Below are 23,381 nucleotides of genomic sequence, written 5' to 3'. Positions count from 1 at the left end.
CCTCAGCATCCCCACACACTTCCCTCTGTCCCTCAAAGGCTGAGGAATTCTGCATTCCCCCCCTCTGTCCACACACCACCCGAGCAAGGGATTATTCCCCTTCTTCGGAGTGGAGAGGGATCAGCTCTTTGTCCCACTTGCACCTGACTCCTTTTCCCGTTAACCAGGGCATTCCCATCCTGCCCCTCCTCCTGCCCTGATGGGATAACGAGAGCCCCCTGAGCTGCCCAGGCTGTGCCCTCCCAGGCTGTGCCCTCCCAGGCTGTGCCCTCCATCCCCACCCTCTGCCCTCCATCCCCACCCTCTGCTCGTTAACCTGGATCCACCTGCCTGGGCTGGGCTCACTTTCCCGGGCTGTTGGGGGATATAAATAACCCCGAGGAGAACAAGGGGAATTTCAGTCCTAGCTCTCTGTGGGTGCTCCTGGCAGAGCCCTCTGAGGAGTGATCCCTGCAGAGTAACTCTGCTGTGATTCCAGGTAGGAAAATAGTCTTTAATTCCCTCACTGGTCTTGGTTCTGTTCCTCTCATACAAATTTCCAAGTGGCTCTTCTGTAGTGGTTTATAAAACCAGGTGAATGTGTAGCTGGTTTGTAAAATTCTAAAGGAAGGCCTTGAAGCGATGAATAATGTAATAATTGTTATGGCTCTAAATCTGTTAACCTTGGAGGTGCTGCATTTGCCTGCCTTTTATTGCTTAAAGGATGTAAATGCCTGTTAGAGTGTAAATTTTGAGCTGAATAAATATGTTGAGGACTAAATAGTTGGGACATTTAGTGTAGAGATAATTAATTCACAGCCTGCTATTTATTTTTATCGGCTACAAGAGGAAAAAAACCATAAAAGGGATGAGAGGATTGTGTGTAACAAAACTTAGAGCTGTAGTAGGAGTAGGTGTGACATAAACGTTAATTTACTACAGGGTGATGTGCACAAGGAGCGTTTTGCGAGAGAAAATTCATGTGATGTTCAATATATTCCCCCAATTAAAGCCTGTGTGAAGCTGTGTGATCTTTGGGTACTCAGAAATGCTGAGCTTGGTTTATCTGGGTTGCTTTCAAAGTCTTGCAGGAATGTTTAATCTATAATTAACAGCTCTGCTTGCAACCATCCTGGCGGATGGAGATGGGGCTTCAATGAAAACCTGGGTGGTTTTTTATGGGATTCTAAGGTGCTGAGCACAAAAATGACAGAAAATACAGATTTGAGGTTAGCATTGATCTGAGTGAAGTGTCTGAGTCCCTGGCTGGAGGGAGAGACATGAGCAGTCCTGGCTTCAAATGCTCCTCATTAATCCAGGCAGAGGGGGCCTGGAGCCAATCCTAACTGAGAGCCCTTTTGCTTTGCCTCTGCTTTATTATTTATCACCCTGTCATGGGGTTTTTACGTACTGTCATGATATGTTAATTAACTTGTGCTCCCCCCCTCAAGTCATTTGGCTTAACATTTAATTAAATAGTGGATGTTAAGTGTGGTTTAGTGAAGAGATTCAGCTGTGGTTGCTCTTTGCTGCCTTGGAGGAATATTAAAGCTGGATATTCACTATGTTGGGAGCACTTCCTTCCGTGGTGTGGGTTCTTGCCCTATGGATCTACCTGGATCAAACAGGAGAAACCCCCCCCATGGATTTTTATCCACGTTTACGGACTAATTTTAGTTACAGTTATTATATTAAGAAGCTATATTTGGCTATTTTATGGACTTTGCAGTGCCTGTTGCTGTCCTTGGCTGTGCTGAGCTATTGGGCCTTTGAAAGTACAGGATGGAATGAAAAGCTGGCAGTGCCTCAAATTATCCATCCAGGAAGGCTGATGCAGCTTTTGACTTTCCAAGGACAAAAAAAACCTAGATGAAAATAGAGGGAAATTAGCTCACTCCATGGGGATTTATCAGATTTTCTCCTGGGACTTGGGATGAATAGGATGAGACTCTGGGATTGTGTGGCATCCACTTGGTTTTTAGAAGGGAAGGTGCAAACTGTGGGTGGTAACAACAAATGAGAGTTTGCTCTGATTATTTAATGTCTGTGCTTAGGATGCAAAGAGTTTTGGTCCATGGTGTTTCTTTAGAAAACTTGCCTTTAAGGTGTCTATTTGATGTGGTTTTATAGGATTCAATGGGATTACTCCTGTACTTCTAGAATAAACCTGATTTTCTGCCTCTGCCCCAGGCCCTTAACAGGCAGCTCCTACAGACAGAGGCATTTTCTCCCTGTCCCCAAAGCAGTTAATCAAAAATAGAACCCCCAAGCAGCCCCAAGCCCGGCTCTGTGCAGCTCAGCAGAGCTGGGCTGCAGAATGAGCCTTTTGTGCAGCTGCTGCTCCCTGGGAGCTGCAGCTGTGCCCGGTTCCCTCACAAACGAGTTCATCAGCTCCATTATTCCCCAAAAGTGGAGCAGCTGCTGCTCCACTCCAGCCTGGTTCCCCGTGGCTGCCTCTCAATTGGTTCACTCCAAACATTTTGTCACTAAATCATTCATCTGGTGGTAACCACATGGGCAAAATCCGTTCAAATGCTCCAGAGGGCAGCAGTTGGGAGCCACTTGCTCAAAGGATGGGATCATGCTGGAATACGGAGTGTGGGCTCCCAGCTCCTGGCTGTTAGGAAAAGGTGCTGGAAGGGGAATGCTCGGGGGAGTTGGATTGTGCTGCTGTTTGGGAGCAGCGAGGAAATGGGAATATTGCCCCTATTTCCAGGCTTTTATCTCGATGGGTTTGGTGCTTCACTTGTTCTTTGCGAGTCCCTGGGATGCAGATGTTCCTGGAGTGGAAGGTGGCAGCTGTCAGGAATGTTAAACACCAGGAATGTTGGCAGGGGCTGAGGGAGAAGCTGGCTTGTTCACTAGGAAATGCAACTAAATATTTACAGAGATTTTTTCCAGGATTTTCCTAGATATCCTCCAGTGCCCAAAGGACTCCAGCTGGAGTGAGCAGGGTTTGCATTCACACAACACGCAGGATGTTCCTGCTGCTGTTTCCAGTGCTGTTCCATGGCTGGGGCTGCACTGTTGGGGGAAAAAAAGGAAATTCAATTTTCTCTAGAGCTACTCAAAAGTCTTGGAAGATCCAAAGAGCTTGAAAAAGCAAGAGGAGAATGGAAACACAAAGCACTCAGTCCTTGGGAATAGTCCATGGTCCTTTCAAATGCTGCAGCTAACTGGGAAGTTTAATTTCCTAATTGCTTCCCTTATTCCCTGGGTGTGAGCTGTGCTTCCCATCCTGACCATGGAATGTGATTTGAGGGAAAGCTCTGGAAATGTTCTGGCTGCCTGGGAAAAGGGGACCAGAATCCAAACCAACTGGGGCTCATAAAAGGAAGGAGAGGGCAGAGAGTGCCAGGACACAGGGAATGGCTTCCCAGTGCCAGAGGGCAGGGATGGATGGGAGATTGGGAAGGAATTGTTCCCTGGGAGGGTGGGCAGGCCCTGGCACAGGGTGCCCAGAGCAGCTGGGGCTGCCCCTGGATCCCTGGCAGTGCCCAAGGCCAGGCTGGACATTGGGGCTTGGAGCAGCCTGGGACAGTGGAAGGTGTCGCTGCCATGGAGTGGGATGGGATTTGAGGTCCCTCCTAACCCAAACCAGTCTGGAATTCTGTATCCACAGGGCACAGTCCATCCCTGCTCCAGCCTTACAATTCCCCTGGTGTTTGTCTGGCAGTGGCTGTTCTCCATTTCCCCAAAGACACAGACACACCTTTGTATGATATCCATGGGTTTGTATCCAGGAGCACCTGGAAAAGGAGGATTGGGAACAGCTGCAGGACAACCCAGAAAGGGAGAGCAGGCACACCATCCATGGCACTGAGTTTGGAGTGGGACGTCCTGCTCTGCACAGGAGGAAAGCGCACAAGCCTGGCTTTATCCTTGGTTTCCACAGGCGGATTTGGGAATCGGCTGCAGGGTGTGGGACTGAGGCGAGGAGCCAGCCCTCCTTCCCTGGGCTCTGTCCTCGCTCCCTGCTCGATCCCCGCCACACGGTGGTGGTGTTGTTTTCCTAATCCCGGAAAGTTCTTCCCAGGAGCAGCTGGAGGAGTGGGAAGGGCTGGGTTTGTGGGATGCAGCTGACTGACAACAGGCTGGTGGTGAGAAACGTTCGTGCCGTTCTCATGTCAGGGCAGCAGTATTTGTGTGGAGGAGCCGTGCTGCTGTTCCAGCTTCCCAGGCCTTGGAATCTAAAACTCCCCCGAGTTTGGTGGTTTAGTGCTGCCTTATCCCCATGGGGAAAAACGAGGTGAGCCTTTTTTCCAAGAGAACTTAGGAACTCTTTGAGTCCTTGGGAATAATTTTATGAAATTAAACTTGGTTTCTGAAAAGGTGGTTTGGGGTCTGTGCCCAAAAATATCTTCTTTGGAGCTTGTCTGCTCATGGACAGGGTGCCCTGAGCAGCTGTGGCTGCCCCTGGATCCCTGGCAGTGCCCAAGGCCAGGCTGGACACTGGGGCTTGGAGCAGCCTGGGACAGTGGGAGGTGTCCCTGCCATGGCAGGGGTGGCACTGGGTGGGCTTTGAGCTCCCTCCCAACCCATTCCAGGGTTCCATGATCTTCCTGGCTCTAGTGTGGCTGCAGTGGAGCCTGGTGCAGTTGGTGCTGTGTAGCCTGTTCTTTTCTGTGGAATTTAATTTCAAGATGCATTTTAAAAAGGGCAGTTCTGGGCAAGTTCAGTGTTTGGGGGCAGAGAGGCTCTGACAGCTCTTTTCCATGAGCCACCTGTCACTGCAGCTCTGGCATCCTCAGCAACCCTCCAGTGTCATTTACTCTGAGTAGGCTTTGAATTCATTGTGTGCAGCTAAACTTTGTCAAGTTTTTGGACTTAATTTGCTTGTAAGCTATGGACAAAAATGGCAGTAATTTGAATTTTTTCTAGGTCACTGTACACTATTATCAGCTGGGCTCCTTTCTATCAATTTCAACTATTCAGTTTTTAGCCAACAGATTTTTAAAATAAATATTCCCTGGCTGAAGAGGGGGAGATGCTGTTCTAAAATTGTTAGAGCTTGTTGTTAAAAATGACCTTTGTGCAAGAGGAGGTTATTTGATTTAAATAGACTTTAAAAAAGTTCTTCATTTCAGCAGAGCAGATTTTGAGACACTGAGAGACTTGCCTGACCATTAACTGAGAGCAGGAAGAAATTCCAGGACTGCTCCAGTTTAGTGGCAGCTGAGAAGGGGGAGAAGGGCTTGGCCCTTTGTGTGGAAAACTGGGCTGGGGAGAATGTTGGAATAATGAGAGAGCCTTGGAAGGCGGAGAGATCATCCAGGTGGTGTGGTGGAGGTGGGAGCTGGCCCAAAGGACAGCACAGGGCAGCCTCGTGTTGGCCCCCGTTTGGTGTTTCCACATAAATCTGTGTCCATCCCCGGAGCCTGGCTGCTCTCACCTCAGCCTTGTGCCTCCGGTGCTGCTTTCGCCTCTCTAATTCCATTGTTCCAGCCTGTGCCCAGCCAGGCTGAGAGATTCGTGCCCTGGCTCCTCTTCAGCTCCTGTTTCTGGGCTGGTGAATATTTATGAGCAGTAAAACATCCTGTCCAGGCCGTTCGAGGCAGAGGGACTGTGCTGGATGGAGGTCGTGTCCTCGGCGTGCCCGGGAGCTCCTGGCTCTCCTGCCAGCCTGAGCTCGGGTTAAACGCTGCTGCAGGAGAGGGAGGCCTGTCCCTCTGGGCTTCTGCTTAGGAATTCGAGGCAATCTCTACCTGAGGTGGAGTGGGAAGAGTAATAAAATACCAAATGTTTTCTCAGGAGAGGCTCCTCCAGCAGAGCCAGTCCTCGGTGCTGAGCAATCTCCCGAACAGGAAACACAACCAGCCCCATCCAGAATTAGCTCGGATCCATTCTTTTCAGCCAATTTTTCTTTTTTCCCCTGATAACGCACTCGCAACACCTCTAATTTTAGCCTGGCTGTACGTTCTCAGAGCGAGCAGTGCCAGGAGGGTGTAGTAATACCCTGAGAGCTGATGGGAACGTGACTGAGCTGAGGGAAATGTGCCCAGCTCCCCACACTCCCACCAGAGAGCAAATCCCAGGGAATGTGGCTTTGGAGCGCCGCTTGTGTGGGGTTTGGGAACAAATCCCTGTCAGGGGTGTCCATGGGCTGCTCACACCCCGAGCAGTGCTTTGTCCATGTTTTGGGTGGGAGTGTGGATCTCTGGAGGTGTGGGAAGCTCTGCAGGGGGCCCTGGGCAGGCTGGATCCAGGGGTCAGCAAAGCCAAAGGTTGGGTCCTGCTCTTGGGTTACAACAACCCCTGGAATGCTCCAGGCTGGGGAAGAGGGGCTGGAAAGCTGGGAAAAGTCCTGGTGGTGTTGGTGACAGCAGCTGGACAGGAACCCAGGGGTGCCCAGGTGGGAAAGAGGCCAGTGGCCCCTGGATTGGGTCAGCCCCTCATGATGAGACTGAGGGGCTGGAGTGTGTCCAGGGCAGGGAACAGAGCTGGGAAGGGGCTGGAGCCCCAGGAGAGGCTGAGGGAGCTGGGAAGGGGCTGGAGCCCCAGGAGTGGCTGAGGGAGCTGGGAAAGGGGCTCAACCTGGAGCAAAGGAGGCTCAGGGGGGACCTTGTGGCTCTGCACAAGTCCCTGACAGGAGGGGGCAGCCGGGGGGGTCGGGCTCTGCTGCCAGGGAACAGGGACAGGAGGAGAGGGAACGGCCTCAGGCTGGGCCAGGGGAAGCTCAGGGTGGACAGCAGCAGGAATTTCTGCATGGAAAGGGTGGCCAGGCCTTGGCAGGGGCTGCCCAGGGAGGTTTGGAGTGCCCATCCCTGGAGGTGTCCAAGGAAGGGCTGGAGGTGGCACTCAGGGCTCTGGGACAAGGGGGGGATTCGGGCACAGGCTGGACTCGGTGATCCTGGAGGGCTTTTCCAACCTCAGGGATCCTGGGATGTTTTCAGGGCATGAGCAGTGCTGTGATGGGGTTGTGCAGAAGAACTGAAACTGCTCCTTAAATCCCTGCTGTGGATCCTGGCTGGATGAGGCTGCCTGGGGTGCTAAACACCCGTGCTGGAGCACACAAAACCTCCAGCACTTAGTGCTGGGCTTATCTTCACTTAGTCTTGATCTCAGCACCAGTTAAACACTGGGCAGTGCTTTGAACTTTCCTTCTTAGAAGACACTTGGGCAGTTCAGTTTCTGGAGCCTTCAGATGAGGACTCTCTGTCCTCCTAGAGATGAAATGGGTTCTCAGGGCTGGACTCCCCATTCCCTGGGTGTGCTCAAGGCCAGCTTGGATGGTCAAACCCAGATTTTGAGCACTGGAAGTTTGAGCTCCTGGACAGGTCCAGGTTTTACTTCTGTGTATTTAAAAATGGGCACAGAGACAATTTAGACTAAACTCGGGACTGGAATTTTTCAGGGTTTCATCAATGCCTCAGTTCAAACTTTGCATTGGGCTCAAATCCAGCTCCTTTAAAAATATTGAAAACAAACCAAAACAAATGTCACTGGGAGTTTCTGATGGCACATTAATGATAACAATGGTAACAATGATAAATGAAATTAATGTGATTTGCTTTCTTAGATAAGGGCTCCTTGGGAGTTCTGGCAGACACTGAAACAAGCAGGCCCATGACCAAGTGATCTCCCTGCTCTCAAACCTCCCCTTTATCATCTGTGCTGTTTAAAATAATCAGGGAGTTCTTTTGACAAGAGCTTGGAGCTTGTGAGGTTTCAATTGCCAAGAAAACTTTTGAGGAGCTGCGGGCCCTTAACAGTGAATGGGTGTGAGTGAGATTTAAACTGATATTTAATTTGGGCCTCAGCCACAGCCTGGGGGATGTAACACTTAAAGCTCTGCTTTTACACAGTGGTAGAAACTTGGCGCAGTTGAGTGAAATTCCCAAGGTGATCCCTGCTGTCTTCGGGACCAGGGATAATCTGCATCCCGAGGAGTCTCAGTGTGGGGAAGCACACGGCACAAACTCTGCTCAGGAAGAGGCCCTGTGCAAACCTGCCTCATCATGTAGTGATGCTCAGGGATTGCCAGGGCTCTGTCCTACAAGCATGGCTCGTTTTTAACCTGAGCAGGACGAAGAGCTGGTTTAGAGCGAGCTGCCTGCCTCTGCCGGCCCCGGGTTTGGGCGACAGCGCTCAACCACTCTTTCCTTGGCAATTCCAAAGCCAGGGGGTGGTTATCTGTGGCACTAAACTTGCTGTAGAAGTACAAATTCAAAGGAAAAGGAGCATTTCATTAGGTTTTGATCACTTTTATATATTTGTTTATTTATTATTTTCTTTCCTGACTGAAGTTCTCCCTGGGTCTCAGGGGCTCACCTGTGTGAGTTGTAGCTGTGGGAATTACTCACTCCCTTTCACCCAGATTTTTTACCTGACCACATGAAAGTTTTCACGAATTCTCATGGACAAGAGCAGATGTTGCCAGGTTTAAAAATAAAATTAAACCAACAGCAGCAGCTCTTGAGAATTCCTCAGCCATCGGAGCTTAGTTCCATGGTGCTGTGCTGTTATCTGTCAACCATTCATGCAATTAAGGGAAAAATCTCTCCCAACGTTTCCATGGTGCTGGAGCACTCCAGGAGAACAGGCAGCCCACACAGGAGCCAGGAGCAATGAAATATTAATTGAGCACCAGCACATGTTCAATAATCTCCACACTTAATCCAGGCCTGAGTCATTCAGGCCCAGCAAATGAGGCAGTGGAACAGAGCACAGCCTTGGCAGGGACTTCATCTGAGGGGAAAAAGCCATTTCTTGTGGGACCGGGCTGGGGAGGTGTCAGTGGTGCCTTGTGGGAGCTGTGCAGGGGTTGTGGGGCCGGGAGCTGGCCCAGGTGGGCGTGGGAAGCTCGGGATCCAAGGTGTGCATCCAGAGGAACCCAAAGGAAAAGGGATTTTGAGATGTGCATCAAGCTGGGAATGATGAATTTACTGTAGGGCTGTGAGATTGTGGAATCCTGGAGTGGTTTAGGTGGGAAAGGACCTTAAAGCTCATTTTGTTCCACTGTTCCATGGGCAGGGATACCTCCCACTGTCCCAGGCTGCTCCGACCTGGCCTTGGGCACTGCCAGGGATCCAGGGGCAGCCACAGCTTCTCCCTGCGCCAGGGTCTCCCCACCCTCCCAGCCAGGAATTCCTTCCCAATCTCCCATCCATCCCTGCCCTCTGGCAGTGGGATCCATTCCCTGTGTCCTGTCCCTCCTGCTGAAGGAGGGTGAGCAGATCCCAGATGGAGTTGGTCTCCCCGTGTGCTGCAGAGTGGGTTTGGGGGAAGCTGTGCCTCCTCTGGCAGCACCAGCACACATCCCAACCCTCTCCCCATGGCCGTGTCCACCTTTGGAACGTGCTGAGCCTTGTGCTTAAAGTCAAAAGAAACATTTCCAGACTCTGGGAATGCCCAGGGGACTTCTCCAAGGCCGGGGAGTTGTGGTTGGTGATGCCACCTGGCAAGCGTGGATTGAACACTCCTGGGGCTTGGGAGCTGTCGGGTGCTCCCACATGGACAGGGAACCTCCAGAGGCCCCTCCAGTGACACAAACCAGGAGTGAAATGAAATTCCAGATTCCGGTGTGCTGTGAGCTCCTGTGTGATCCATCTGGGAATGAGGCCGGATCCCGGGGAAGCGCTCCAGCTGGGCCTGTGCTGCTCCGCTCCAGCCGGGCCCGTCCTGCCCAGCTGCCCCTTTGCCATTTGCTCTCTGTGAGCTGGGATACGTTTGGATAAGCTGGAATTAGTGATGCCAGAGTGGCTTCCTCTCCCTGGGAATGAAATCCTGTCCTGATTCAGCTTTCCAGAAGAAAACTTTCCCTGAAAATCTCTGAGGGGGATGCAGCATCTTCCCAGCTCCAGGTCTCTGCTGCTGCTCCTGTTTCCCACTTGGAGCTGCTCTGGAGCTTTGGGGAGGAATTGGCATTTTTTGGCCAATATTTTTTGACACTTTGAAGTCCCTCAGATGAAAGGGCCCTGCCAGCCCTGCTGCCTTTTCCTCTCTGCTTTAGAACACGATCCTGGTTCTTGTTCTCATTGCTGCTGGAAAGGAACAGTCCCACAAGGAGTTTTTAGGCTGAATAAGTTATCAGTTGCCTTGCCCCTAAAAAGGCCAGATCACAGCTTGAAACGCCAGCGTTCCAAGGTGGTTTTCCAAGAATTGATGGTGCAGTTGCAAGCAAAAGGCTGGGAGAATGGATATTCGTAGAGAAAAATCATGGGAAAATTGAGAATTGTGTTCTCTGGCTTATTTAATTTCTAAATATCTCAAAGAGGGCTCTGTCAGCTCCCTTAAATGAGAGCAGATAATGGGGGAGATATTGATACCTGCAAAGAGACTTTTGGGGGCTGAACTGTATTTATTTTAAACTTCTGAGGTGTCTGATCTACAAAAACCTGAGCAGATAAAGTTTAGAGAAGAAAGGGAGTGAAAGCTCTGGGCTTGAAAGGGAAGTTGAGAGGGAAATATCAAGGTTTTCTGCTTTTTGCCCTTTTTCCTTAATTTTTCCACTTCAGATGCTAATTAACATTTCAGAGGAAGGAAGGCTTTGCTAAAAATCCAACACCTCTCCTTAAGGCTCGGCTTAAAAAGAATTCGAGACTTGTGTTGAAAACCAGGCTAATATTGGCATTCCTGATATTTTAAGGATAAAAGAAGGAACAAATCAAGCAAAGCTATCCTAGACAGTCTCTCGAGCCCACATAAAGAAACAAATTCAGGCAAAGGAGGGTTTTGGATATTTGGCAACTCCTCTTTAACATTAATTCCAGTTCTTTTCCCTTATTTTCCTGAGTGATGCATCCCAGGTAGTTGTTCCCTTCAGGTATTTCTGGAGAGAATTCCCCATTCCTGGTCAGGCAAATCACTGTGGACAACAGTGGCACCTCAAAATATTGACTTTTCTGTAATGCACCAACTCTGGCAGTGGGAAGCCATTCCCTGTGTCCTGCCCCTCTATCCCTTGGAATGGGATCTCCTGGACCCCTTTAGGCCCTGCCAGGGGCTCTGAGCTCTCCCTGGAGCCTTCTCCTCTCCAGGTGAGCAGCCCCAGCTCTCCCAGCCTGGCTGCAGAGCAGAGGGGCTCCAGCCCTGTGGCCCTAAAATGTTTCTCAGCAGAAAAGTCAGCTCCTCTGTTGTCCAAATCTTTTTTTCTTGATTTAATTATGACTATAAATGTTATTAGACAATTTATCAGTCATGGCAACGAAGTAGAAGTAATTATGGACATGAATGACAAAAGGAATTGTGTTCAATAGGATAAATGAATCCAGTGTTCCCGTTTTCCATACTGTAGTGAGAATATGTTGTTGGGACAGGCAGTGCAGTCCTCCCAAGAGGGGGTTTTCCAACTCAAATCTCAGCTGGAAACCCTCCAGAAGATAAATTCCGTCTCCCTGGGCATTCCCTGGGGTGGGAGTGACAGCACTGCTGCAAAATTGACACTTGAACCTTGTGGCTGTTTCAGGAGCCCTCTGCCAGCACCTCCCTGCAGGATGGTTTTTCCTGCAGTGGCCAGTGAATATTTCACCCCTCAGACCTTCAGCCCTGTGTTTGTGGCAGCTGAGGGTGAGCTTGAGGTGACCCTAAATTAACTTTGCTGTGACAGCCCAGGGATCCATAAATGATGTCCTGGTTTTCCATCCCCTCATAACTTCACCTCTTGCTTTAGCCCCTGATTTTTTTTCCCCAGATAAAAAATATCTGGCTGATGAAACAAACTGGATTTTTCTACCTGATGGGGAAAAATTTCCCTTTCCCACTTCTCCGTGGCTTTTGATCTCCTGTTTCTGGCTCCCAGCTTTCCTTACAGACACTTAAATTTTGCCCTCTCTCCCTGCTAAGGGCAGAGCTTTTCCTGGCTCCTGCTGGAGCTCAGCGCTGCCTGGCCAGGGTTTGGGAGTGCACAGAGGGAATCCTGGCTTGGGAGGAGCCTTCTGCCCTTCCAGGCTCTGGGAGGCCACAGAGATGGGGATTATTGTCAGGGGCTGGGGTGCTGAAATCCCTGATCCATGGAGGAATTCCAGGATATAAAGCTGGGCACGCTGGCTTAGCCATGGCAGCTCATCCATGGATTTGTTTTGTTTTTCCCTCCTGAGGCAAAGCTCCATCGGGGTCTGTTGGGATTTTGTTTGACTGAACTCCTGGAAGCAGAGCTGAGCCCAGGGACCACTCCTGAAATTCTGATGCCCTTTAGCTCCAACACTCCCTGGATTTCAGCCTCTCAGCCCTTTCCCTGCTGCTTTCCTGCCCTGGCTCTGTCCATCTCCGTTTGCTGCCCCACCAGGCTGGGTGTGAGCAGGTTCCTGACATCATCCTGTGCCTGGAGCACTCCGAGGCTCCTGCAGCCCTGCTGAGTCCCTGGAAAACCCAGCAGTTGTGCCAAAGTGCACTTTTGGGGCTGGACATCCTCCCTGCCTGGAAAACCAAATCCCTGCAGGTGCAGCCTGGGTGAGGGTGGAGCACCCTGAGCTGACCTCTTCCAGGGGAACTCCAGTGAGAATTCCCTGCCCGTGGCAGGGGCTGGAATGGGATTTTGAAGGTCCTTCTCTGGATTTCTGCAGTGCCAGAGGGTGCTGGGAGCCAGCAGCTGCTTCCCAATTCCTGTGGTGATTCCCCCCACACCTGTGGCACCTTGGATTTCTCTGGCTTTCTTTTCACTGCTCATTCATTCATATCCAGGCCTGGCTCTTACTTGGGGGCATTAATTCTGTATGTATCGGTCAGCTGGGCCTTACTGGGATGTTTAAGCTCAGTTCATAGCTCTGGCAGAGTCTGAATAAAGAAAAACCAGTTTCAGGAGCTGTTCCCTTCCCCTGCTGCTTTCGGGTGGATTTTTGCAGGTGTTTGCAGGCAGTTTAATGCAATACTGACTGGGACATGAGAAGGGTGAGGGAACAATCTGAAATGCCATCTGTTAGGCCCTAAATGAGGGTGTAAATCCACCAGAGGTGATGTTTTAGAGGTTCAGTGGAGCAGAGCCTGCCCACACGGGGCTGTGCTGACTGAGGGCCCAGCCCTCATTGATTCCATTGAGGAAAATGAATTCTTGAACCTCTTAATTGTGCTTGCAATGGAAATTCTCTGGTGTATCTGTTTACCTTCCTCCTTCTCTCTTCCCTCCCAGTCTGGATTTGATCTGTTGGGATTCTTGGAATTATCTCTTCGTCCTCTGTGGGTTCGGGTGCTGCTGCCCTGAATCCCTGTCCCCAAACCTGCAGCCCATCCCTGTTTCCAGCCCCACAAACAATTAACTCTTGAATTAAAATTCCTGGTGTAGCAAACCCAACCCTCCCAGCCTCCTTGACCTTTCCTTTGGGGGCACTTCCAGGGGGTACTTGGCACATCCAGGGCATCTGCTGTGGGAAGAGCCCCACCACAGCCTCATTTCCCACCTTTGTCCTGCACCTGGCCAGGATTTTCCTCTTCCAGAGCTCGTGCATTTGAGGAGAACGCATTCCAGCAGCACTCCTGCTTCCTATTCCTCCCTTACTGTGCATGGATGGAGGGAAGGCATGGCACCAAATGAGATTTCCTCTGATTCGAGCTCCTTGGATTTCAGACTCCTGAGTCAGGGCAGAACTCGAACAGTTCTGAGTGTGGCTTGTGCATCTGCTGGGCTTGCTTGGGAATGGGAACCACCCCGTCTCACCCACTGCCCTAAAACCTTGTTTGAAAATCCCAGGAATGCAGAAGATAACCCAAACTGGTGCTTGAGTTGCCCCAGTTCCACAGGCAGGGCTGTGTTTTACACAGGGCCGAGCTGCCAAGGCACTGGGAGAAGCAAAAACTCGGTTTTCCTGATGCTCCTGGAAATCCCTTTATTCCCCAGAATGTGCTGGGGCAAGGCCACCTTGCTAACGAGGAAAGCCCCAGTGGGAGGCACCAATAATGGGTGCTTACTGTCCAGCTCCATCTAAAGCTCTTTTGTGCTTGGATTTAAACAAACAAACAAAAAAGCTGCTGTTATTATTTTTGTGAGTTTTATCTCTTCAGCTGGTCTGGAGACAGTGTGTTAGTCAGCTGTGTGGGCAGCGAATCACCCAGGAGGTCAAACTCGGTGTTTTAATTAAAAATACGTGGCTTTGACATATTAAGCATCCATTAAAAGCCCCGTGGCTTGTCTGGGGAGGCTCTGAGGGCAAGACTGAGCTGATTAAATGGAAAGAATGGAAGCGTTGCTTTGGATTATCGTTATTGTTTTGCTTGTCTCCCAAGGAAGAGATCTGCAGGGTTTATCTGGCTGGGGGACAACCAGCAGGTGGAAAAATGTCATTTTTTGCTGTTGGAGCTGAGTGTTTTTATGTGATCAGCACAGAGCAGAGTAGGGGGTGTTGGGTGGTGTGGCCCAGAGGCTGCTGGGCTTCTCAGGGAGAGGAGGAATTGTAGTTTTTATACCCATGTGACACTTGAAGCAAGGAGGATTTCTCCCCCGGTGGGCTCTGTTCTCAGGGCTGCTGGGATGCAGACCTGCAGGGCCCTGGGGTTTCCTTAGAATGGGAAGGTTCATTTCCTTCAGGAGCAGGTGTTAAGTGTAATTATGCCAAAGAGATGGAGCAGTTATTGGTTAGCACAAAAGCAGTGATCCCGGCCCTGGTTCAGGCCACCCTGCACACCTAAGTCTGTCCGGGCTCTGATGGGTGCTGAATCTGAGGAATTTGCATCCTGGCAGCGCTGGCTCAGCTTTGCAGCTGGATTTCAGGATATTTGGTGCCTTTCCCTGCTAGAGGTGCTGCAGTTGTGGCTCAGGGCCCCTGGCAGTGGTGTTTGGGTGCTGGGGCCCCCATCCTGCTCTCCCAGCAGGGGTTATGTCCCCAGGGTGTGCTCCTGGAGGCTGGATGAGCTGGGCATCTCCAGCAGAGCAGGGCTTCATTTCCTAAATGTTCACACAAAAACCAGGAAATAAGAGAGACCTTTAAAATAAAGCCCCAAACAATGAAGGACTGAGTTGTAACCCAGGGAAGGGTTGTCCCTTTGTCTCACATCCATCAAACCTGAGCACTAATGAAAGGGGCTTCTCCCTTCCAAGCAGGAATTGTTCCCTGGGAGGGTGGGCAGGCCCTGGCACAGGGTGCCCAGAGCAGCTGGAGCTGCCCCTGGATCCCTGGCAGTGCCCAAGGCCAGGCTGGACATTGAGGCTTGGAGCAGCCTGGGACAGTGGGAGGTGTCCCTGCCCGTGGAATAAATGAGTTTTGAGGTCCTTTCTAACCCAAACCAGTCTGGGATTCCATGATTGTTATCCCAAGGAAAGTGGGAGAGTGAGATGCTGCTGCTCTGCTGCACAGCTGCCTTTTCTGGGGTTGTTTTGGGCAACCACAGCTTTCTTTAATTTTGAAATAGAAAATGGGCAAAGTATTTGATTAATCTGGGTAAATTCGAGTGGGCTGTCCCATTCTGTTTAAATCTGATTTCAGCTGAATGGAAGGTGCTGGGCCCTGAGGAAGTGCAGTGCTGTGCATTGGTATTCAGGAGCTGCAGGGCTGCACTCCTGCCAGGCTATTTAAAACCCGCAGAAAAGCCTCCCGAAACAAGGTTGTGCTCCTCACTTGCCATTCCAGGGCTGAGAAGCTGCCACCTCCAGAGAGGCAGCACAAACCTCACCACGCTTGGAGCTTGTCCATAACGAATCTGAACCAAATTTGGTTCCTTTTGCTGCTGCCTTTCAATGGGGGTGTGGGTAAAACAGGAAGATTTAATGCGTGCAAGTGATTTAATTGCAAATGGACAAGGATTCTGCACTGAGACTGTGCAGTGCTGCAGGGATGTGGCCACTGCTTGAGAGTTTGGGGGAAGAAATTTTGGGAAGAAATGGGTTTTGAATTGCAAAACTTTGTCTCACTTGAACAGACACCCTCGCACGTGGGAGCTCTGGGAATTCAGTTACAGCTCTCCTTGAATATATTAAAGTTTTAAAGGAAAATAATCCCAGCATGGCTGAGGGTCAGCACTGTTGGGTGTGGTGGCATCCTGGCTGTGGGGGAGCCTCAGGGATGGTGCCACAGTCCCAGATTTTAGGGAAAGCTCTCAGAAATAGCATTCAAGTAGGGCAGCTCATTGCCATCCCCTTCCCTGCTCTTCCCAGCTTTCCTCCACTGCAGGCACTGCTGGAGATGGGAGGCTGTGGTGGTGAGGAGCAGCTTTGTGAGGGATTTGGGCTTGTCCTGCTCAGGGGATGCCCCTGGTGGTGCCAGGGAGCACGGGCAGATCCCCGGGGATGCTCCCACAGCCCAGGAGCCAAGGACGGGTACAGCCAGCTCCTGTGGCGTGCTCCCTCCTGGGACCACATCAGGAAATCTGGGGTTCTGGAGAGAATTCCGTGACTTTGTCACACCCACGGGCATCTCCTGGCTGAGGAATCCCAGGAGTAAAGCCCTGGGCAGGAATGTTTCACTGCTGGCCATGGGGGAGGCTCTTCTGGAGATTTCCCTGGGTTTTTAAGGTGCAGGTTGCTCACAGCTCTGAGTCAGTCACGCCTGGAATGTCCCGAGTTGGAAGGATCCACAGGATCATGGATCCAACTCCTGGTCTTGCACAGGACAATCCCAAAATCCCACCCTGGGCATCCCTGGCAGCGCTGTCCAAATGCTCCTGGAGCTCCGGCGGCCTCGGGGCTGGGACCATTCCCTGGGGAGATCTGGGTGGCTGGAGCCTTGGGTCTCCAGCATTTTCAGCTGGTTCTGGAGCTCAAAGGGGAATCTCTGGATGCTGATCCTGTCTCTGCTAGTGAAATCCCTCCTGTCCTGCCTGGGCAGGAATTCTGTGCTGGGACGTCCCATGGGATCGTCTGTCCCCTGCTTCTCCCTGAATTTTGGGGGGGCAAAGCCACTTTTTGTGTTGGGAATGCACGAAGCTGTGGGTGGTGGGAACCAGACCATCCCTGAGATCTGTAGAAGGGCCAGGTGTGAAAACCTGGTGCTATAAATCCCACAGCTCCCGAGGAAACAGGTGCCAGAGTGAGGTGACTTTTCCTAGGCAGAACCTAAGGAAGTGGGGACAATGCTGAACTTATCAGTGCACCAGAAAAATGAGAATCCAAGGGGAAAAGCTGAGTTTGGGCTGCAGTGTTGGACAGCAGGGAGTGCCAGTGATGCCCGGGAAGGCTCTGAAGTGCAATTCCAGTCGGAAAAATCACTTTGGGATAGCGATGGAGGGGCTGGAGAGGGGTCATACCCGTAGTTTTCAGGAGTGTGTTCCTTGCTGCTGTCCCTGGGAGTGCAGCTGGAGCCCTCCAGCTCAATAAAAGCTGTGACACCTCTGAGTTTCAGCAGTGGTGGCTTCGTGGTGACCTCTGGGGGAGAGGAGACTTTCAGCCTTGGCTCTGTGAAAACCACAGGCTTTAGGGAATGAAAGTCACCCTTTTGTCCCCAGTGTCAGCAGAGCACTTTGAAGGTGTCAGAAGGGACAGAGCTGCTGAGTCAGGGCCTTCCCACAAAACTGCTTTTCCGAGGAAAAAGTGTGTTCTGAGGGAATGTACGGGTTCTGTGAACACCCAGCCTCAGTGGGAGATCCCAGCAGAAGAAAATACGTGCTGGAAAAGGCAGGTGTGGAATGTGATGGGACCTCTCACTGTGATTAGAGGCAAAAAGCAGGAGCCAGAAGGATCCCAGAAGCTGTTCCTGCAGTAGGGCAGAGCTGCTGCTACACAAACTGCTGCATCCCTTGGGAAAAGCCCCTGCAGTGCCTCCCTGGTGAGGAGGAGAAGCTCCAGGGTGACCTAACTGGGCCCTTTCCTGAAGGAGCCTGCAGGAAAGATGGGAGAGGGATATTTACAAGGGACAGGACACAGGGAATGGTTCCCACTGCCAGAGGGCAAGGGATGGATGGGAGATGTGGAAGGAATTGTTCCCTGGCACAGGGTGCCCAGAGCAGCTGTGGCTGCCCCTGGATCCCTGGCAGTGCCCAAGGCCAGGCTGGACATTGGGGCTGGGAGCAGCCTGGGACAGTGGGAGGTGTCCCTGTCCATGGCAGGGCTGGCACTGGAGGGGCTTTAAAGTCTCTGCCAACCCCAGCCAGTCTGGGATTCTGGGATCCCTTTTTCTGTAGTTGAATTTAGAGTGGAATGAGCGAGGGGGGAGACACTGATGAGGAAATGAGGAATGCTGGAGGTGTCAGACTGAAGCCCTGCAGCCACTGGTGCTGGCCCTTTGAAGGGAAGCACAGGGCTGAGGGGCCTGTGGGGTCATCTGGGCTGAAATGGCTCTGGGCTCAGCATCACAGAAGGATTTCAGAGCAGATTCAGATGAGAGGCAGCGAGGGGGAGCAGCATCAAAGGGCTCTCCAAGCCCAGTCTGTTCCCAGCCCTGCAGGAACATGGAGGCTGTTTGCCATGGCCAGCGACTGCTGTGTCTTGTGCTTGAAGTTTCCTCAAATCACAAGGGATTTGGGATACTGAAAGGGCTCTGTAGGGCAGAGCTCTGCCCTTGGAGCACTCCTGGCCCTTCCCTGCTCGTCCCTGTGCTTCCCTGTCCCCAAACCCACTGGCACAACTGCTTGTGGGGCAGCAGGTGGATCCAGCTCAACAAAAACACCCAACCACTCCCCTGAGGAGCCAAACGTGCCGGGAGGACACCAGCTGGGTCAGGAGCTGGTGGAAGAAGCTGTGGATGTTTGGTGCAGTGAAAAGGAAAGCAGGGAGCCTCCAGCATCCCGGGGAAGGGAGCGGGAGGAGGTGCCAGGCTGGCGGTGGCAGCGTGCCTGTGAGAGCGGCAGGAGTTGCTTAGCAATGAGCAGCAGAATAAACATTCCTGGAGCACCATCTCAGGGCTTCAGCTCCGTGTGAAGGCAGCAGCTGCTCTGGCAGGGGCAGGGATGTCCTGAGGGCCTGGGCACCGCTGGATGCAGCAGGGGGAGCGCCCGGGGGGGACCTGCCCAGGGCACCTTCCCAGAGTCCGGGCTCACGCCCAGCCCAGCCCAGGGCACTCCCTGGAGGGAGCTTCTCACCCTGACCCAGGGGCTCACACACCAGCACAGGCTGTCCAGAGGCTGCCCCACACCTGGAGTGCCCAAGGCCAGCTTGGACAGGGTTTGGAGCAGCCTGGTATAGTGGGAGCTGTCCCTGCCCTGTCTCATGGAATGAGATGAGCTTTAAAAGTTCTGTTCCAAACCAAACCATTCCACAATTCTCTTGAGGCACCACTGGGCACCTGAGCCCTGAGGAAGGGCCCATTTCCATCTCTTCCACGTGTTTGGTGCTTCCCTTCCCCGGTGGCGGCAGGAGGAATTTCTGCATGGAAAGGGTGCTCAGGCCTTGGAACAGCCCAGGGAGGTTTGGAGTGCCCATCCCTGGAGGTGTCCAAGGAAGGGCTGGAGGTGGCACTCAGGGCTCTGGGCTGGGGACAAGGGGGGGATCGGGCACAGACTGGGCTCAGTGATCCTGGAGGGCTTTTCCAACCTCACTGAATCTGGGATGTCTGGTTTTATTCACTGAGTAAATCTCACCTATTTGAGTGCCCTTTGATTATTTGTGGGATGAAAGGCAGGGCCTGGATGCTGGAGCTGTGGAGCATCTGAGACTGAGGCAGTTTAGGAATGCCGATATCCTTCCCTGTTTAATTATCCCGTGTTTCATGGATTGTGGGGAGGGGAATCGCTGTTTGTAACTCCTCTGTTCTCAGCACCGAGATGGAAGCGTGGAGCTGCTTTGTTTCCTCGTGTTGCAGAGATTGGAATGGGCCCCCAGTGTCCCTGGAGCTGGAGAAAATCTAATTAAAGCAACAGCACTTTGCTGTGCCTGTGCAAGATTCCCAGCTTTATGCCGTGGTGTTTTGAGTTTTCCTTTCCTGATGTCTGGTGCAGCTTTGGGAGATCCTTAGCCCGTCCCGAGGCAGGGTGGGCTGCACGGCAGAGCCCCTGAGCCAAGAGCTGCTGCTGCTCTCCTCCTTCCTGCCGAACCTCCCTGGGAGCAGCTCTCCGTGTGCTGCGGCGGAGTATTGACGAAATGTAATTAAAAACCTTCTGTGCTGCTGATGTGCTGAAATCCCAGCGGTGATAAGGGGTTATCAGAGCTGCCCCGGCCTCCGAGGGGAATCCCTGAACCCTCCAGCCTGGAGGCTGTGAGAAAATCAAAGGGAAAGGTCAGAGCTGCTGGAGGGAGGGGCTGAGAGCAAAACAGGGGAAGGTTTTGGCAGCCTGCGGGCGATGAGTGCGCAGGTAAAAAAGGTGTGAACTGAAGGTATCAGAGCCGCCTCTGCCTGACCCTCCTGGCCGGGGCAGCACCTTCCTGCCTCCCAGACGAGCAGGTTTGGGTGGATAAATCCGTCCTGAGAATGTTGTTCGGATCTAAGCGGTGCTTGGGCAGGGTAATTTGAACACACATCACATCCCCCGCTGCGCTGAGCCTGCCCTCACCTTGCTGCAGGCTGTGCCTGGAATATCTTCCTCTCCCATCCAGGAGAAGGGCCAGCTCTTCAAAGTGCGGGGCCTGGGGCTCCCAAATCCCAGATAAACAGCCTGGAGAGCTCTGGGAGAGGAGGTGTCCCGGGAACATCACCAGTGTCACGGGAAGATAAGGACACCTGGATGCTCTCCATTCCTCGTGAGGGAAGCAGGAGGTGCCCAAGGAGGGTTTGGATGTGGCACTGGGCTGGGGACAAGCTGGGGAGAGGTCACAGGCTGGACTTGGGGATCTTGGAGGTTTTATTCTAACTTCAATGAATCCGCACCTTCCCAGCTCAGGGTTCATCCCAGTTTGTGATGGGTTTTGTTGGGAATTTGTCCCGTGCCCGTTAATGGTTGCAGAATTCCTGGTTAGCCACGGAAGTGCTTCTGGAGCGGGACTGGGGCCAGTGTGGCTGGAGGGTTCTGGACACCAGGAAGAACAGCAGATCCTTCCTGAGCAAGGTGGAGCAGGGGGAGCAATTGCTTTTGTAGCCTGTTTTTAATAGAATTCTTTTATTCTAAACCCAAGTCCTTAAAACCTGGAGACTTAACGAGGTAAAGACATCACACTATGGAATGTATGTGTGCATTTATGGGTAAGGTACTTCAAACCATTTATCTGTCTGTATTGGTCTGAACCTCTTTGAAATGTCAATAACTGAAACTGCAGGGCGGTGGAATTGGAATTTGGGGTTCTATGGCTCAGCTGTGGGAGAGCTCTGGGATCTCCTGTGGTGATGCTCAGGAGTCTCTGAAGTTTGGGGCTGGCAGGGAGGAGGAGCAGCAGCAGTTGGGGCTAATTCGGGGTTGTAGGACACGGCTGCACCTCAAACCCATCCTCACTGGCACAGCCACATCTCTTGGCACTCAGGGAGGCAGAAGGATGGATCCCTGATTGAAGAATCAGATTTGACCTGATTGATCTGTATTTCATGAAAACAGGACACTGCTGGGTTTTGCCAGCGGGATGAGGTGTTAAATCCTGATCTTTCCTGCAGGAAATTTTCCTGTTTCAGGGTAGTTTAAAACTTTTTTTTTTTTTAAACCTCGGATTTGAATTTGTGGTTTAACCTGCAGCAGCTGGCTTGCGTGGCTGATGAGGGTGATTGATACTGATAAAGGAGCAGTGGAAAGGCAGGACCAGGGGTGGGGTGGTGTGGCTGATGCTGCAAAGTGCTGGGAGCTGATTTAATGTCACAGAGCAATCCCATGGGATGCAGTTTTCTCCTCCCAGGACCTGGTTCAGCCCCAAAATCCTCAGAGGAACTTAAATCAAGAGGGAGTTTTATCCTTTTTCCGCTGGGAGGTGCCTGCAGGGAGCCCCTGGATGCCAGGCTGGGAATGGCTGCGGATGTGGGAGCTGGAGGGGATGGCTGGGACACCTCTGCTCTCCAGACACAATTCCTGGATCCATGCTATTCCAGAGGGCTGGGACACGGACACCATCCCAGGAACACCCTGGCAGCAGCCCCGTGTCCTGGGCTCCATGGGAGCGAATCCCACTGGGAGAGGGCAGGGAAGCGGAGCAGAAGCACGGCTGGCTCTGGGAAGAGCTGTGCCACACACAGGCCTGGAAAAGGAGCTCAGTTTGGGAATGAAGCTGAACCTGAACTTCTGCTGGATCTCTCTGAGTCCCAGAGGGTTTTTGGAAGCCTCGTTGTCCCATCTGGGGTGCCAAAGAACTGATGCCTTAAGAGGCTTCCTAGACACAGAGACTGGACAGGAGTAAGGGAATAAGGCAGGGATTTATTTAAAGGCCTTCAAAGGTACCCCTGGGCAGCCAGAGGCCACTGCCCAGATGGACCCCAAGGTGGACGGCAGGGCACGAGTTCTGCACACTTTCATAGGTTTGGTTCATTTGCACAGCAGGGTTCCTTCTCCAATTAACACTTCAGTTTAATGATGTAATTTCCCCAAGCTTGCCCCCCTTTAGAGGCTTTTGGTTTACACATTTTGGGCCTAGGACAGTCTGGGTGTCCTTGGAGAGCAGGCCTGGAGAGGCTTTGTTATGTGTGCCCAGCCTGAGAGAGCCAGAAATGAACAGGCTCCAAGAAACTTCAGAGTCACACACTGGGCAGTGCAGGATTTGAGAATACAAAAGTTAAAACCTAAGGCATCACTTCAAGCCCTGCAGAGCTGCTCTCCTCAGCAGTACCGTGCCTCTGGAAAAGGGATTGGCCCTTCCTGGCCGGAAGCAGGATCCGTGCTGCGATTCCGATTTTTCCTGTACAGAGTAGATCTTCCCTAATTCTTTTCCCTCCACATTGTTTTTAAATGAGGCTTTTCCTTTCCTAATTAACCACACAATCATTGCCTTTCTGCCTCTGCTTTGTTGGGGCACTTGAAGGTATCTCACTGAGGCTTTGTTTCTGCTCTGGCTTCCCTGCAGCTTCCAGAATCCCAGCCAAGGCTCCACAGCTGGAGTTTCCCTGCTAGAGATTTCTCCTTGGAAAGAAATCAGTTCAAATTTACCTGTGCAGCATTCATTTGGGATTGAGGTGGCATTTCTGCCTTCAGAGCAGCTCCTGGTTTGGTTGATCAACAGGAATTACTGATCCTGGGGGGATAAATGAGTTGTCTTAAATCTTCTCCCTCACTTCCTGCTACTCCAGAAGCCACCCCGAGTCCTTTCCATGGATTTTCTGTGGACAAAATGCAGATTATCCCTTGATTTACTCTTTGTCCACTCAGGATTTATCCCAACCACGTGCAGACCAACACCACAAGCCCATCCCTTGTTATACTAAGCACAAATAGTTCTCAACTCCTCACTGATTTTTAAATTTTATTTGGAAAGTAATTAAAAAATTCTTTCATTTTCCTTGGAGAAGGGGATTTTGTGTCTAATGGAGTTTACTCTGGGGAGAACAGATCCTCCTCTGGGAAAACTTCAGGCAGCTTTTAATAGATCCCTGTTTTTCCTTGTGCTGGGCTTTGGTGTTCACTTCCAACAACTGCAACAATTATTTGGGAAAACCTGGTGGCATCCCTGAGCTCCCCTTTCTGCTGCTTTGTTGTGCTGCAATTTGGGAATCATGGGTGTGGCAAAACCCTCAGCTAAACCCAGCTCCAGCATCCAGACAAAA

General features: G+C 51.7%; 1 protein-coding gene across 4 annotated transcripts in view; it reads left to right on the top strand.

Moving 5' to 3' along the window:
- Nucleotides 1-365: 365 nt before the first annotated feature.
- Nucleotides 366-23,381, top strand: part of LRRC7 (leucine rich repeat containing 7) — a 165,337-nt gene continuing 142,321 nt past the window's right edge. For all 4 annotated transcript variants that reach the window (XR_011152595.1, XR_011152594.1, XR_011152593.1 and 1 more), the window contains exon 1: nucleotides 366-478. The gene's annotated coding sequence lies outside the window, so the exon portion shown is untranslated. The remainder of the gene's footprint in view (nucleotides 479-23,381) is intronic.

Source organism: Aphelocoma coerulescens, chromosome 8, assembly GCF_041296385.1.
Source record: "Aphelocoma coerulescens isolate FSJ_1873_10779 chromosome 8, UR_Acoe_1.0, whole genome shotgun sequence".
Classification (NCBI taxonomy): Eukaryota; Metazoa; Chordata; class Aves; order Passeriformes; family Corvidae; genus Aphelocoma; species Aphelocoma coerulescens.
This window is presented reverse-complemented; position numbering and strand designations above follow the sequence as displayed.